This window comes from Rhinopithecus roxellana, chromosome 4 (genome assembly GCF_007565055.1).
Source record: "Rhinopithecus roxellana isolate Shanxi Qingling chromosome 4, ASM756505v1, whole genome shotgun sequence".
NCBI lineage: Eukaryota > Metazoa > Chordata > Mammalia > Primates > Cercopithecidae > Rhinopithecus > Rhinopithecus roxellana.
This window is the reverse complement of record NC_044552.1, coordinates 145,537,250-145,552,378: the sequence shown is the minus strand read 5'-3', so window position 1 is coordinate 145,552,378 and position 15,129 is coordinate 145,537,250. Positions and strand designations below refer to the sequence as shown.

General features: G+C 37.1%; 1 protein-coding gene across 14 annotated transcripts in view; it reads right to left on the bottom strand.

Moving 5' to 3' along the window:
- Positions 1-15,129, bottom strand: part of PLAGL1 (PLAG1 like zinc finger 1) — a 133,320-nt gene that overhangs the window by 37,278 nt on the left and 80,913 nt on the right. For 13 of the 14 annotated variants that reach the window (XM_030928862.1, XM_030928864.1, XM_030928870.1 and 10 more), the window contains exon 2: positions 12,076-12,115. The exons of the other annotated variant lie outside the window; for it this stretch is intronic. The gene's annotated coding sequence lies outside the window, so the exon portion shown is untranslated. The remainder of the gene's footprint in view (positions 1-12,075; positions 12,116-15,129) is intronic. 14 annotated transcript variants of the gene reach the window in all.

The following is a 15,129-nucleotide window of genomic DNA, read 5'->3' as shown; positions in this document are numbered from 1 at the left end:
TTTCACAAGAAGGTCCCTTCCACCCCATGTGCTCCTTTTCAGCTGTCAATAAACAGAGGCAGTGAATTCCCCACGGCTTCACAAAGCTAGTTAGGCAGAGCCATTCATTCCTTCAGGAAAACAGGGCATTGATTTCAGCGAGTTCCCAGGGAGCAGCTGCAACAAAGAGATCAAAGGCCCACCTCTCTTTCCCTCCATTGCTTTCATTAGGCCCAGCCCAGACAAACAGCGACAGGTTTCCTTGAGACAAGGAGAGGGCCCAGCAGACCACCTCATGGTTCAATTCAAATTCATCCGTTTCCTACATTCCAGTGACAGTCCAGAATGCTAACCATGACAAACCAGCACAATCACCCAGCATAATATACTGCTCGCTAGTTCATCCAAGGTCAGAGGGAGAAAACAAGCACGGGGGGAAGTCCTCTGCTTCTAGGGCCTGCTGAGCTTCAATGGCCCCCTGACATTCCATAAATAAACTTCTCCCTCTCACTCTCCCTTTCTTCCTCCATCCTACAACCCTACAAGCGACGATCTCACTGAACAATCTGCAACTTCTTTCATGTCACCATATCCAAACTATATGGAAACTTTATTCTCAGTTGAATAGTTCGTTTTAATAGTCAGAGGAAGCTGGCTATACATGCAGCCTCTATTAGTTCACTGCTGTGCTAAAGCCAGTCTGCTACACTCAGTAAGCTGCTACAACGTGATGAATTCAGAGCTGCAGTTTCTAGGGTTACCTTAGTAAGGGTTGATCTCCAGAGCTGCAGTTTCTAGGATTACCCAAGGGGTGATCTCCAGGGAAGGCAACACAACTTAAAGATGGAGTTAGTTTGCATAAATTCTGTTTGTACAACAAAAGTGTGAACAGAGATATAATAGTTTTTTTTTTTTTTTTAATTGGATCCAGGTAATCACCCAAACTGGTTAATCCAAGCTCCTGTGTATAAATGAGTTGTGTGTTTGTTGGGGTGAGGATGGTTAGTCAAGGAGAGAGGGACAGCAAGAGGGACTATGAAAGAAAATGAATTATTCTGACTGGTTTACCTACACGGAACAAATATAATTAAGAGGTTTCACAATTCACCGTTGAATTCTGAATTGCTTGTTTCACACCTTCATGGAAGTCTATGACAGAATGCTTTTATTTCATTGTGCTCCATTCCATTTGTCACTAATCCTGAGTACACATGGGAATCGATGGGTTAAGTTTCAAAATTGTGAAACCAAAAAGAAAATAAACAATATTGGTATGAAAGGTATGAACCCACTGGGTGAGGCAGAACAAAACCTTCCCACGTGCCCACAGGCGTCAGTACTGACCTCGGTAGTGGGGTGGAGGGGCGGTAACCAGTGACCTCCAGGGCCATCTATTCACCAATTACTCACCTTGAACTGTCAAAGATGCTATTTTGTATAGAGAGCTGAACAGCCCTCAAGGAGAAAAGACATTCCTTATATTCAAATTAGGACAGAAATGGACTTTGCATATACAGAACTCTCAACTGCACAGGAAAGGTAGCTTTGACAAAAATGGTGTGACAATTAGGAACCTTAAAGCTAACTCTGGCAATGACTTGCTTTGGGCCTAGGGGACACATTTAACCCCTCTGTCTTCCCACTCTTCCAAAATGATGACAGAAATATCTGTGAAGAATTCCTTGAGGCAGTCCAATGAAATAACATTCCTGAAAAACTATGTATCTCGTCAAAGAAACCGGCTTATGAGTAGAACTTCCTTCTATAATGATCAGTCTGTAACTCAGTAGAGATTCTCTGGAAACTCGCTACATTTCTATAAATCAAATTGCTTTTTTTAAAGCACTCAGGAAAAATACTACTGAAAGAAAGTCTATGGCAAATGACCAAAACCACTTATCAATCCATTTATGTATCTTTCAAAAGCATTTACAAAACACTGAGAAACATTATCCACTGGATCTCCGCCTCAACCACCTGAGAGAGATGGTTTTATTAATCTATTTTTGAATGAGGAGATAATAGGCTCAAGAGAGGTAAACTGACTTGCCAAGGTCATGGAACTAATAATCAGCAGTTAAAACTTTAAATTCAAGTATTCTATCTTTGAGTCTCATGCTGTTTCCATTATACCAGCTACCATGTACTGGGGATATAATTATTCACTGAAGTTCTCTCACCAAGGCTATATTAAATAAGTCATCCTAGTTTTTGAGGCCAATGCATTGTACCACTTCCATTCAATGAGGTAGTTGCTTAAGAGTATGGACTCCGGAGTCAGATCTGTATTTAAATTTTAGTGTCACTTTGTAATAAGTTCATAAATTGAACAATTAACAATATATTTGGAACCTTAGTTTCCCTATTTGTAAAAGAGGAATAATAACCTCACAGGGTTTGTGGAGGATCAAATTAGATAACTTATATAAAGCTCCTAAAACAGTGTTGACATACAACAAAAGTTCAATAATTATAGCTATTATCAATGCTGAAAATCAAAACAGTGTAAAGCTTGTTAAAAGGAAAAATTTCTTTTAAAGAAAAAGACATAAAATTTAACATCCAGTCTAGATTGCATGATTCCTTGCATTAAAAGTTTAGCTTTCAAATCTAGGATTTTATGGGGGGCAACTAATGAAACAAGATCAAACTATTATAAAAGAGAAAGAAACTACTACACAAAACAGAAACACTAATTGAAGTGTCGTTTTAAAAGGCTAATTGAGGCAAATCCTTGCTACTATAAAGCAGCAGTGTGGTTTTTCTGCACAATTCAGCTTTACTTCTTGCCACTTAGCCATTTCAAGTAGAAATGTATTGGTAACAGGAAGATATTCACAGACTGTTACCACTTGAAGAGAAAAATTCACACAGGGATATTTGTTGTCTGTAGATAGTGCTTTCATGTTTTTAAAGACCTAACACATATCTTACTTCATTGACCCTCACATTACTAAGAGAAAACAGATTAATTTTCTAGCACAAGAGAAGACTGCCAGTGGTAAACAGCAAACCTTGTTTTTTATTCCTTGTCTCATTTTTCATGACATCCTATTACTGGGTGGTGGCATAGAGATGCCACAGTACAGGGTGTACAGAATACTGTGGGAAGACAGAGGCCACTAAGACTGGGAGAACCAGAAAAGGTTTTGCAGAGAAGGTGACATTTATCCAACCTTTTATCTAGTACAGACGTACTTCTGAAATATTCCTGGTCACCCTTGAGCCTGAGATTTCTTTTTGTTTGTTTGTTTTGGTGAATTCTGAATATCTCATTCAGTGATTTAGTTCTCCTTATACTGCTTTTTGTTCATTTGAAAACTTACATGGATGCCCTCACCCCCTTTTAAAAATTTCATCCAAGGCCTTGATATTAAAGAGGCCGGGAGCTGAAGCCACTATTGTTTGACTTAATAATATTAATACGTAAGGCACCTTCTAATTCTACAGTTCTGTGACTTTTAAAATGACTGCTTGTTCTGTAATAAGTAGTAGGTATATTGCATTCTGTAAGTAGGTATATTGCATTACCTACTATACAACACATCACTTGAAATGTGCAGTTTACTCCGTTAATATTTTAGAATATTTTCTTTATTACCATTTATATCAGAAACAGTTTAAAAGAACTCTTATGAACATCTAAAGGACTATGTCTAGCTAAAGAAACTCAGCCCAGAGTTAGTGAAGTACGACAACTGTTTCTGTCCTAAGAGCCGAGTTCCTTTATGTAGGTAACCACCCCTAATTCTATCTTCTCTCACAACATGAAAGAAACACATTTTTTAAATGAAAGACATTCAGATGTTTGAAGATGATTATGACAATCCCTGATGAGTTATTAATTTGAGATCATTCTTCTTTTCGAACATAGGCATGTAGTGCTACAAATTCCTCTCTGAGCTTTGCTATAAGTTGCATCTTAGTCACTTGAAAATTTGGTTTCATTTTCATTCAGTTCAAAATATTTTCTAATTTCCTTTTTGATTTTTTTTTAAAAATAGGCTACTTTTTAGAGAAGTTTATGTTCACAGCAAAATTGAGCCTGTTACAGGAATTTCGCATATACTCCCTTCCCTCCCAACACACTTAGCCTCCTCCATTATGGACATCCCCCACTAGAGTGGTACATTTGTTACAACTGATAAACCTCCATTGACACATCATTATCACCCAGAATCCATGGTTTAGAGGTCACTCTTGGTATTGTATATTCTATGGGTTTGAAAAAATTTGTGACAGTTCTCCATCATTATAACATCATACAGAGAAGTTTTGCTGATCTTTTTCCTGTCTAATTTTGTATTTTCTAAAATGTCATATAGTTGAAATTATATAGTATGCAGCCTTTTGAGACTGGCTTCTTTTACTTTAGTAATATACATTTAATTTTCTTCCATGTCTTTTCGTGGCTTGATAGCTCATTTCTTTTTCTTTTTTCTTTTTCTTTCAGAGACAGAATCTGGCTCAGTCACCCAGGCTGGGGTGCAGTGGGGCAATCTCGGCTCACTGCAACCTCCACCTCGCAGGTTCAAGCAATTCTCCACCTCAGCCTCCCAAGTAGCTGGGACTACAGGTATAGTCTGTATACCTGAGATTACAGGTGCCCACCACCATGCCAGGCTAATTTTTGTCTTTTTAGTAGAGACACAGTTTCACCATGTTGGCCAGGCTGATCTCGAACTCCCAACTTTCAGTGATCCACCTGTCTCGGCCTCCCAATGTGCTGGGGTTACAGGCGTGAGCCACTGCACCCAGCCAGCTCATTTCTTTATGGTGCTGATTGATTTCGTTTGTGTCACACTTGTTGGCTGGTAGAGTTCACCAGTACAACCATCTGGGTCTGCTGTCTAGAAGGTGTTTTAGTTTATGTGTGTATTTCAAGGAACTAGTCTATTTTATCTAATTTATCAAATATGTGGGTGAGAGCTTATTTATATTCTTCTCTTATTAATCCTGTATTTTATCCATGGGATTAGCAGAATAACACCTCTTTCATTCCTAATATTGGTAATTGGTGTACTCTTTTTTTCTTTGGTTGCCTGGCTAGAGATTTATCATTTTACTGATCATTTCAAAGAACCAGCTTTTTATTTTGTTGATTTTCTCCATTGTTTTCCTGTTTTCAACTTTGTTGATTTCTGCTCTAATTTTCAGTATTTACCTTCTTCTGCTCACTGCAGGTTTAATTTGTTCTTCTTTTTCTAGTTTCCAAAGGTGGAAACTGAGGTTATTGATTTTAGGTTCTTTTTCTTTTCTAATAAATCATTTAATGCTGCAAATTCTGAAGTACTGTTTTAGCTGTATCCCACATGCTTTCATAAACTGTATTTTCATTTTCAGTTAACTTAAAATATTTAAACATTTTTTCTTGAGATTTTTCTTTGATCCATGGGTTATTTGGAAGTATACTGTTTAATTTCCAAATATTTGGAAAATTTCCAGCACTTTTTCCGGTATTAACTTCTAGTTTAGTTCTGTAGTCTGAGAAGGTATTTTGTATGGTTTCTATTCTTTTAAATTTGTTAGGATGTTTTTAATGTCTCAGGATGTGTCCCTGGGTTATTTGGAAGTGTGATGTTCAGGTACAAGATATTTTTCCAGATTCCTTTCTAATTAAATTCCATTATGGTCAGTCAACACTCTTTGTATGATTTAAATCCTTTAAAATTAATTGACTTATTTTCCCACCCAGAATATGGTCTATCTTGATAAGTGTTCTGGCTATGCTTGGAAAAAATGTGCAGTTTGCTGTTGAGTAGTGTTCTATAAATGCCAATTAAGTCAATGTGGTTGATAGTGTTGTTCAAGCCTTCTATAGCCTTATTGGTTTTCCAACTACTTGCTCTATTATCTATTGAAGGAAGGGTGCTGAAATCTGACCATAATTGTGAATTTGTCTATTTCTTCTCATGTATACTGAAATTATTTTACTAGGTGCATAAACATTTAAGATAATTTATTCTTGATGAATTCACCACTTTATCATTATGAAATAACCCTATTTATCCCAGTAATATTTTTTGTTCTAATTTCTACTTTGTCTAATATGAATATAGTCACTGCAGTTTTAAAAAATTAGTACTAAAAATGATATTTTTTTCATCCTTTAGCTTATAATCTATTTGTGTCTTTACATATGAAGTGCATTTTTCTGTAGGCAGCATAGAGTTAGTTCTCAGGGGGTTTTATATGTATTAAATCTGACTGTGAACAATCAATTGAGATAACTCACTACCTTCAGACCGGCCAATGTGTGTATTAAATCTGACATTCTTTGCCTTTTAATTATGATAGTTAGACCATTTATGCTTACTTAATGTGCTTACTGATGTGATTAGGCTGAAATGCACCATCTTGTTATTTGTTGTCTAATGGTCTCAATTATTCTTTGTTCCTTTTCTTTCTTCTTTTGAATTGATTATCTTTCTCTAATTTTATCTTCTTTGGCTTATAACTATGTTTTGATATCTTAGTGGTTGCTGTAGAGTTTATAGTTATATCTTTAACTTACCATGGTGTACTTTCAAGGGATATTATACCAGTTCATGTAGAGTACAAAAACTTTATCTTTTTCCTCGCCTGACCTTTGTGCAATTATTGTACCTTTTGCTTTTATATGTTATACACCCCATTTGCTACTATTTTTGTGTAAACCATCTTTTTAAAAATAATAATAATCATCATATGTATTTACCTAGGTGGTTGCCATTTCTGGTGCTCTTTACTGCTATCTGGCATTACTTTCCTTCTTTATTAAATCAATTGATAATAAATGTGAGAGTTTTTAAAAAAAGATTTCCTTTAGTATTTCTTACACTGTGGGTCTACTGGTGATTAATTCTTTCAGCTTTAGTACATCTGAAAAAGTCTTTATTTCACCTGTTATTTTCCTACCAAAGAAAGTGCTTGCATGTTTCACCTTTTTTGAAATATATTGTCACAACTATAGATTTCCAGATTAACAGTTTTAGCTTTCAGTACTTGAAGGATGTTTTTCCACTGTTTTCTGGATTACATTCCTTCTGACAGGAAGCCTTCTGTCATGTTTGCTCCTCTGAATGTATAGTCTTTTTTCTCTGCTTTAAAATCTGTCTTTACTACTGGTTTTAAACTATTTGATTATGGTGTCCCTTGGTGTAGTTTTCTTCATGTTTTTGTGTTTGCTTGATATTTATTTAACTTAGATTTGTGGATTTATTGTTTTCATCAAATTTGGCAAGTCTTCAGCCATTATATCTTTATTTTCTGTCCTCTCCCTCCTTTGGGGACTCCAGTTACACATATTTGGTCATTTCAAGTTGTCCCACAGCTCACTGATGTGCTATTGTTTTTCTAGTTTTTTTTTTTTTCCATTCAATATCTCATTTTGTATAATTTTAATTGCTATCCAGTGTATTTTAGGATTTTAATCCTATCCAGTATATTTTTCATCTCAGGTGTTATCTCTAGAAGTCTAGAAGTTCAATTTAGGTCTTTTTATAGCTTCCATCTTTTCTTAACAACCGTATGCTTTCCACTACCATCTTGAGTATATGGAACATAGTAACAATAACTATTTGAATATTCTTATTAAACCTATTTAATTTATTTTAGTATCTCCACTTATTAGATGTGTGTCAATTCCAGGTCTATTTCTATTGAGTTTTCTCTTCACTATTGAATTTTCCTGGTTCTCTGCATGTCGGTAAATTCTGATTGAATGCTACACATTGCATACTTTATTAATGGGTGCTGGATATTTTGTATTTCCTTAAATATCCTTGAGCTTTGTTCTGGGATACAGTTAAGCTACTTGAAACAATTTGATCCTTCAAACCAAGTGTCTGCAAACTAGGCCCACAGGCCAAATCTGGCCCACTGCCTATTTCTATAAATAAAATTTTATTGGAATACATTCTGATACATGTAAATACATTTGCTTACAAATTGTTTATGGCTGTTTTAACAGCAGAAGGGCAGAAGTGAGTAGTTACAACAGAGACCACATGGCCCACATATCCTAAAACATTTTCCATCTGGCCCTTTACAAAACAGTTTTATGACCTGTCTTGAACGGCTTACTTTTAAGATTTTTTAGGCAGGATCAGATTAGACTAGTCTAGGGCTAATTTTGCCTCATCGCGGAAGCATTAGTCTTCTGAGTACTACATCTAATCCCACTTATATACAAGGTTTTTCCACTCTGAATGGTGGGAGGGTGGGAAGGGGCACACTCTTCCCTGCCCTACATGAGCTACTTTTTTCTTCCCAGTGGCTCTTTCCTCATCCATGGGTAGTTCTCTTATGCATATGCACTAATCAGCACTCGGCCGAAGCCTACAGGAGAGCCCTCTGAAGATCTCTGGAGCTCACTCTCTGTGTAACCAACTCTCTCTTCTCTGGTACTCTGTCCTTCAAATTCTAGCTGCCTCAGCCTCCCAGAATTCCTAACTCTATCATCTCAACCTAGGATAAGCTGTGTTTGGTTCTGCTTTCCTGCATTGCAGCCTGTGGCAAATCATTTGTTTTTTCCTTCTCTCAGGGTTCACTGTCTTGTGCCACTTGCCCAATGTCAGAATGCCTTTGTTTCATATATTTTATGGGCTTTTTGTGTGTGTCTGTTTGTTAGGCTATTTTAGGCGACAGAATAACTACAGTTCCTGTTATTGCAAGATGGCAAGAAGCAGAAGTCCTCTCAGTACGAAGTTCCAATCCTTTATATTTGCCTTAGTGCTTTATAGTTACAATAAACTGTCCCAGCTCAAGCCATTTACCCAATTCTGTGGTCAGTCAGCAACTAGAGAAAGGTGTAATAAGCAAAGTCAGTAACTAGTATAGCATCCCTTTACCCCAATCCCACTTTCCTATCTTTGTGGGATGTATATTGTGGGATATATATCACGGACTATATATTACAGTAAAACTTCATTTTTAAGATTTATCTTTTTCATTGAACCAGTATTTATTGAGTGGTTGTTTTTCCTAGCATTGTTCTAAGTGCTGGGGATTCACCACTGTGAACAAAACACGCAAAAATTCCTACCTTTGTGAAAGATACCTATGAATTAAGTTTATCTTTGAATTAATTGTTTTTAGTAGCTTAACTGTATCCCATAACAAAGCTCAAGTGAAATATGTATCAGATGGTGATTAAAAAAATAAAAGTAATGAAGAGACAGGAAGTCCTAAGAGATTTGGCAGGGAAAACAGCGTCAATTTAAAACAGGCTGGTCGGGGAAAAAGGCATGGGTGAGAAGATGACAATTTAGTGAAGATCTGAAGGAGGTAAGGATGTAAGTCATGTGGCTATTTCTGGGTACAATAACTGCAAAACTGACGCAGAAACAAGAAAACTGGTATGGCTAAAGCAGTCAGTGAAGGGAAGCGGTAAAAGATTAGGCCAAAGGTAATGGGACCCATAGCACACAGGAGCTGATAAGCCTCTGTAAGTGAGACGGGAGGGACTGGAGACACTGGAGCAGGAAAGTAACATGATCAGACTTACAGTTTTAAATCATTTATCAGGCTGTTGTGTGGAGAGTGAATTCTAGGGGAGAAAGTATGAAACCAAGGAGACCAGTTAGAAGGCTACTGTTATAAAGAGATGATGAAAGTGTGCACCAGTGCAGTAGCAGAAGAGGTGGGGAGAAGTGGCCACCTTCTGGATTTATGGAAGGCGGGACTGACAGTATCTCCTGACAGCTGGCTGTGTAGAGGGTGAGACAGACGAAATGAGGATGCTGCAAAGGCACCTGGCCTGTGTAACTGGAAGAAAATTCTTCCTCATCTAGGTAAATGGCTACTTAGGATGAAGGAAGTTTGGTTGGGAATAGAGAAGAACTCAGGAGCTCAGGTGCAGACACATTAGGTTTGATATGCCTATCAGACATCCAGCAATTGGATATTTGAATCTGAGTTTAGAGAAGAAGTCCACACTGGAGACAATTTGGTAGCTGCCAGCATACATGTATTCAAAGCCATGAAAATGAATGGGAACAGCTAGGGAGTGAGAATCGACAGAGGACAAGTACAGAGACTGTGCCCTGGGACAGCCAATGTTTGGAGGTCAGGACAATGAGGAAGTATCTGCAAGAAAGATAAGAGTAGTCACATGCAATAGGAAAGCAGTTGGGAAAGTGTGGAGACTCAGAAGACAAGGGAAGAACATACTTCACAGAGCAGCATGATCAATGGGGTCAGTGCTTCTGACAGGTCAGGGAAGATAAGGACTGAGAATTAATGGTTGGGTTTGCAATATGAAGGTCGTTGGTGACACTTGAGAACTTTGGTGGAATGCCCAGAAAGAACTGAGAAATTATGTAAAAGGAAGCAGGGACATTAAATGGAGCAGTAATTAGAGAGGAATGGGAGTTAAATTTTTTTTTTAAGTAAAGCAAGGAGGTGGGAATGCATGATGCAGGAGAGAGAAGGGACAACTACTGTAGTTATATCCTTGAGCAGGTGAGAGGAGATGGGACTAAGAATATAAGTGCAAGGGTGAGCTTTAAATTGACCATGGCTGGGTATCTTTCTCCAACTATGTTCAGTTGCACTGCTGCATGCATGGAATCAGCAGACCAAAGCACTGGGATATAGATGGCTAAGTACAATGAAGCAAAGGGGAGGGACAGAGAAGATGAGTGGATGAGTGATTTTAATGAGAGGGTAGGCTATTGACATTGAATAAGGGAGGATGTGAGGTATGAAGGAAGTGTGTTGCAGTGTAAAAGTTGTATGTCTAGGTGGAGTTAAAAATGTGTTTGAGTGGGAAGACAGATGGAGAATGGGGTGCTGGGACTCAAGATCATGGAGTGAGAGCAGTTCTTATTAATGACTAGGCCCACAGTATGACTATGGGCGGAAGTTGCTAATGTAGTTTGGAAGAAAAGGTCATTGAAGGAGAGGAAATCAAGAAACTGAGAAGCCAGGATGTTAGGACTCTACAAAGCCTGAAAATCACCAAGAATTAGGACACATTAGTCTTACAGGGAAGGACAGATCCTGAATCTTCAAGGAATAATGAATAATGATGTATTTTATTTCCAGATTTGAAATTTTTATGTTGTCTTATAACTATATTTATAATAATGATTTAGGCCTTACTCCAAGTCAGCTGTTTTAAGTTAATCCAACTGTCCTTTTATGGTCCAACTTGCATTCTGCTCAAATGTCCTTTTCTTTCATTATCATTCTGAAAAATGTACAATTAATTCTGTCATTTAAATCAGTTTTCTAAATTCTAAAGCAAAATTTCTCAAACTTTTCCATGGAGCACCAGTTCGATGGTATATTTGTGAGGTAGGGGTTGTATGGTGAAATATGTTTGAGAAACACCACAGACCAAAGGCCATCGATAATCACTTGTTGGAAATAAACAAGTCTAATTTGATTTTAACTCAGCTTTTTCCACAAATTTAAATGACCATAGGCTCATTTTCCATATAATATCAGTTAACATCCTAAGGAATGAGTATACCAAGGTAGGTTCTATCGGGAAGGCTGTATTAGAGGTGTGTGTCTTCTTGGTAACTTCAAAAGAGGTGAAACAGAGCCTGCTAGAACAAGATTCAAGATACAGACTTAGAATCTGTCAGAGAATGCAAATCCTTGTTAAGTTACTTTGTAACAATATTCTTCTCGCCTGCTAACATGATGAAAAACAAAACCATCTCAGAAAATAAATTCTCAAAGATGTATTTAAAATTGGTTTAGTATATTTCAATTCTCCTCCACAAAAATGACACTTCATAGACTATTTAAAAACAAAGATACATAAATATGTTTTAGAGGAAGACTAATGCCCAACAGGATGTCTGCATCTATATACAACCTCAGTTCTGCCCTTTGCTCCCACTAACCATAACTCTGATAAGAAGTCACTATAAGGAAACAAATGCCCCAGGTCAAGACATGTACTTCAGAAATCACTATCAAAATAACTATCATCTAAGAGGACCAGAAAAAGTGAGACAGACTTTAAAATAATGTAAGAACCAAATAACAAAAAAGTTTTGCTCCAATTTTTGCTCTAGAGCTCTAAAAAACCATTATCAAGTTATTAGAGAAGAGAAGGTATTGGGGGAAGAGGATAAAAAAATTGAAATATCAGCTTACAAAAGTCAATCACGATGTTTATGAATCAGGCAGGAACAATCTGAAAACAAAAATAAAAATTAATAGTTTTATATAATATTTGCACATACATTTGTTAATTATAATTTTGAGATCATTGTACGTTCATACGCAGTTTTAAAAGAGCCTTTACTCAGTTTCCTACAATAGTAACATTTCACAAAACAACAGTACAATATTACAACCAGCATGTTTATATTAATACCATTTACTAGTCTATTGCAATTTCCCATTTAATTGTATTAGTGTGTGTGTGTTTTATACAGTTTGAGCACATGTGTAGGCTCACATATCTACCACTAGTCAAAATATTGAACAGTTCCATCACAAGGATCCACCATGTTGCCCTCTGACAAACACATACCACCCCCTTTGCCACAATCCCTTTCTGCCCCTGACCCATTGCACATCTATTTTTAACACTAAAATAATAACAGCCATTTACAAAAAGTATTTCATTCCTTGTCCATAGTTGAATGTCATCTACTACTACCACCACCACCACTACTACTACTACTACCACCACCACTACTACTACTACTACTACCACCACTACTACTACTACTACTACTACTACCACCACCACCACTACTACTACTACTACTACTACTACTACTTCCTAGTTATATGTCAAATCTTGAATGAATACTTTTAGTTTTCTGCATTAAAGTTTTAGTTTAAGGAATAAATTCTCCAGAGAGAAGTATTTCTCATTGTTAGCACGGCATAGATCACTCATTTCAAAAATCAAAATGCAAAAAGTAAGGGAGCCAGAAGTGGTGTCTGCACTCACAGATTCCATATTTTCAATATATTACTAACAAGAAACTCTCAGTGCTTACTATGAGCCAAGCTACATATTATATATGTATGTATATGTATGTATGTGTATATATATATACACACACACACATACATACATATATTCCATATACCAAGCCTTTGATGTATGCACATTGACCCTGTTTGGCCCAGGAGAAAACTGAGGCACCAAGAGGTTTACAAGTTGCCTAAAGTCAAATAACTAGCAAGTGGCAAATCCTGGAACCTGGGACCAGACTCTGGGCACCCAGACTCTACCATCTGTCAAGGAAACCATGATAAAGTCAAGATGTTTTGGTGTCACCATTCACTGCTATGACAAATAAATCATCCGATTATTGGTAAGCTTCACTTTAACATACCGAAATTCAACAACGAAAATGTCCAAAACAATGATGTGTAAAATGGAAGAGGTATTTTATTCAAATACAAAATGATAGGAAATTGCCAAAAACAAAGGTTGGGACATGCAGAAAAGATTTTATATTATGGCAACAAACTGTTCAGCAGCCCTGAACAGATAGTCTTAACATACGCTGGGGATTGTCAGGCAGCAGTTTATACATAGCCAAGATTACTCTTGAAAAAGACATATTCAATTGAGCAGAGATGATGATGGGAGAACTGAAATTTTTGAACAGATAAAAGCTTCAAAATTAGGCTCTTCAGCCAATAGAGACATCTAAAACTCCAAAGATAATGTTCAGGTTATAGTAATTTAACAGACACCTATTGTGACAAACTTTCTGTAGGTTTATTAGCTTAATAATATAGCATTATTACTAAGGACTAGTAGATATTCTCTTCTGTGAAACTACACAGCACATTTATGCATAGCTGTGACAGTTTTGCCTATCATTCAACAGTACTTAAAAGACACCTACTCAATAAGCCATTGATATGCTGCACCAAATACCCTGGTGAGGCTTTCTTTACAGTGCTAATTTTACAGACGTCTCCTGGATGATCTAAGTTCAAGAGGCAGCCGGGGAGGAGAATGCATTATTAGCATGGTTTGGTGTGCATATAACTGAGTTATACATAGGAACTAGGGAAATGGAGCTCTGAAGTTCATCTTCCACATGAAGATACATGCTATTAGTCTTGACTTTCTGGGAGGGAAGTTAATTCATTACTTCGTTAATACTGAAATATATTAAAGACATTTTCAGTTAAAAGGGTAGCTAAAAAGAAAAACCTTTAAATTAAAATGCTTACATTTTATGAGATTTCTAGAAATCACTATTAATTGGTTTTAACTAGCTTTATAATCTCCCCCAGTTACTTAAGGCTTTTATTTATTTATTTTTTGAGACAGGGTCTCTGTCACGCAGACTGAAGTGTGGTGACGTGATCAAGGCTCACTGCAACCTTGATCTCCGGGGGCTTAATTGATCCTCACACCTCAGCCTCCCAAGTAGCTGGGAATATAGGCATGTGCCACCACACTCGGCTAATGTTTTTTTTGGTAGAGGCAAGGTCTCACTATATTGCCCAGGCTAGTCTTGAACTCCTGAGCCCAAGCGATACTCCCACCTTGACCTCCCAAAGTAAAAACTCATATTTTCTTAAAAGTGGGTAAGCAAAGGAGCAGGGTGAAGGAAACCCTCTCCTCCTTTTCAGACATCACTGTACACGATGCCTGTTTGCCCTTCTTCACCAAGAAGCCAGCTGTCTGTGGCTAGGCCAGTGTGACAGACTCAGGGGACATTGGATACAGCTCTCTTTTCCATGTCTCCTAAAGTTAAGACTTCTATAAGCATTATTATTTCAAGAAAACACTGTGTCCTGTTCTTCTTGAGTAAATACAAGGCAGATGGTAACCTTAATTTTCTCTGAAAACTCTATGTCTAAAACATGGGAAAAAATAGATATCAAGGTTCTAAGAATGAGGAAAAATCAGAATTCCTCCATGAGCTACATTTATCTCCAATTCTTTTCCCAGGGAGACACGTACACAAAGCACCCTTTAAGTTTAACATGACTTGTTTCTCATATCTTTCTAAAAGCATGTTGTTTATTTAGAATAAGCTTTCTATCTTGTCTGCCAAGCTTTTCCCATACATATAAGATAAAAACTGAGAAACACTTTTCCATTCCCAGTGATGTTTGCCCAGTAAGTCTTGGTAAATAATAATGATTATGCCTAAACTAACATCACTCTTTCTCTGCTGCTAAACACAGTCACCTGGTGGTGTGATGTGCATGGTTCCT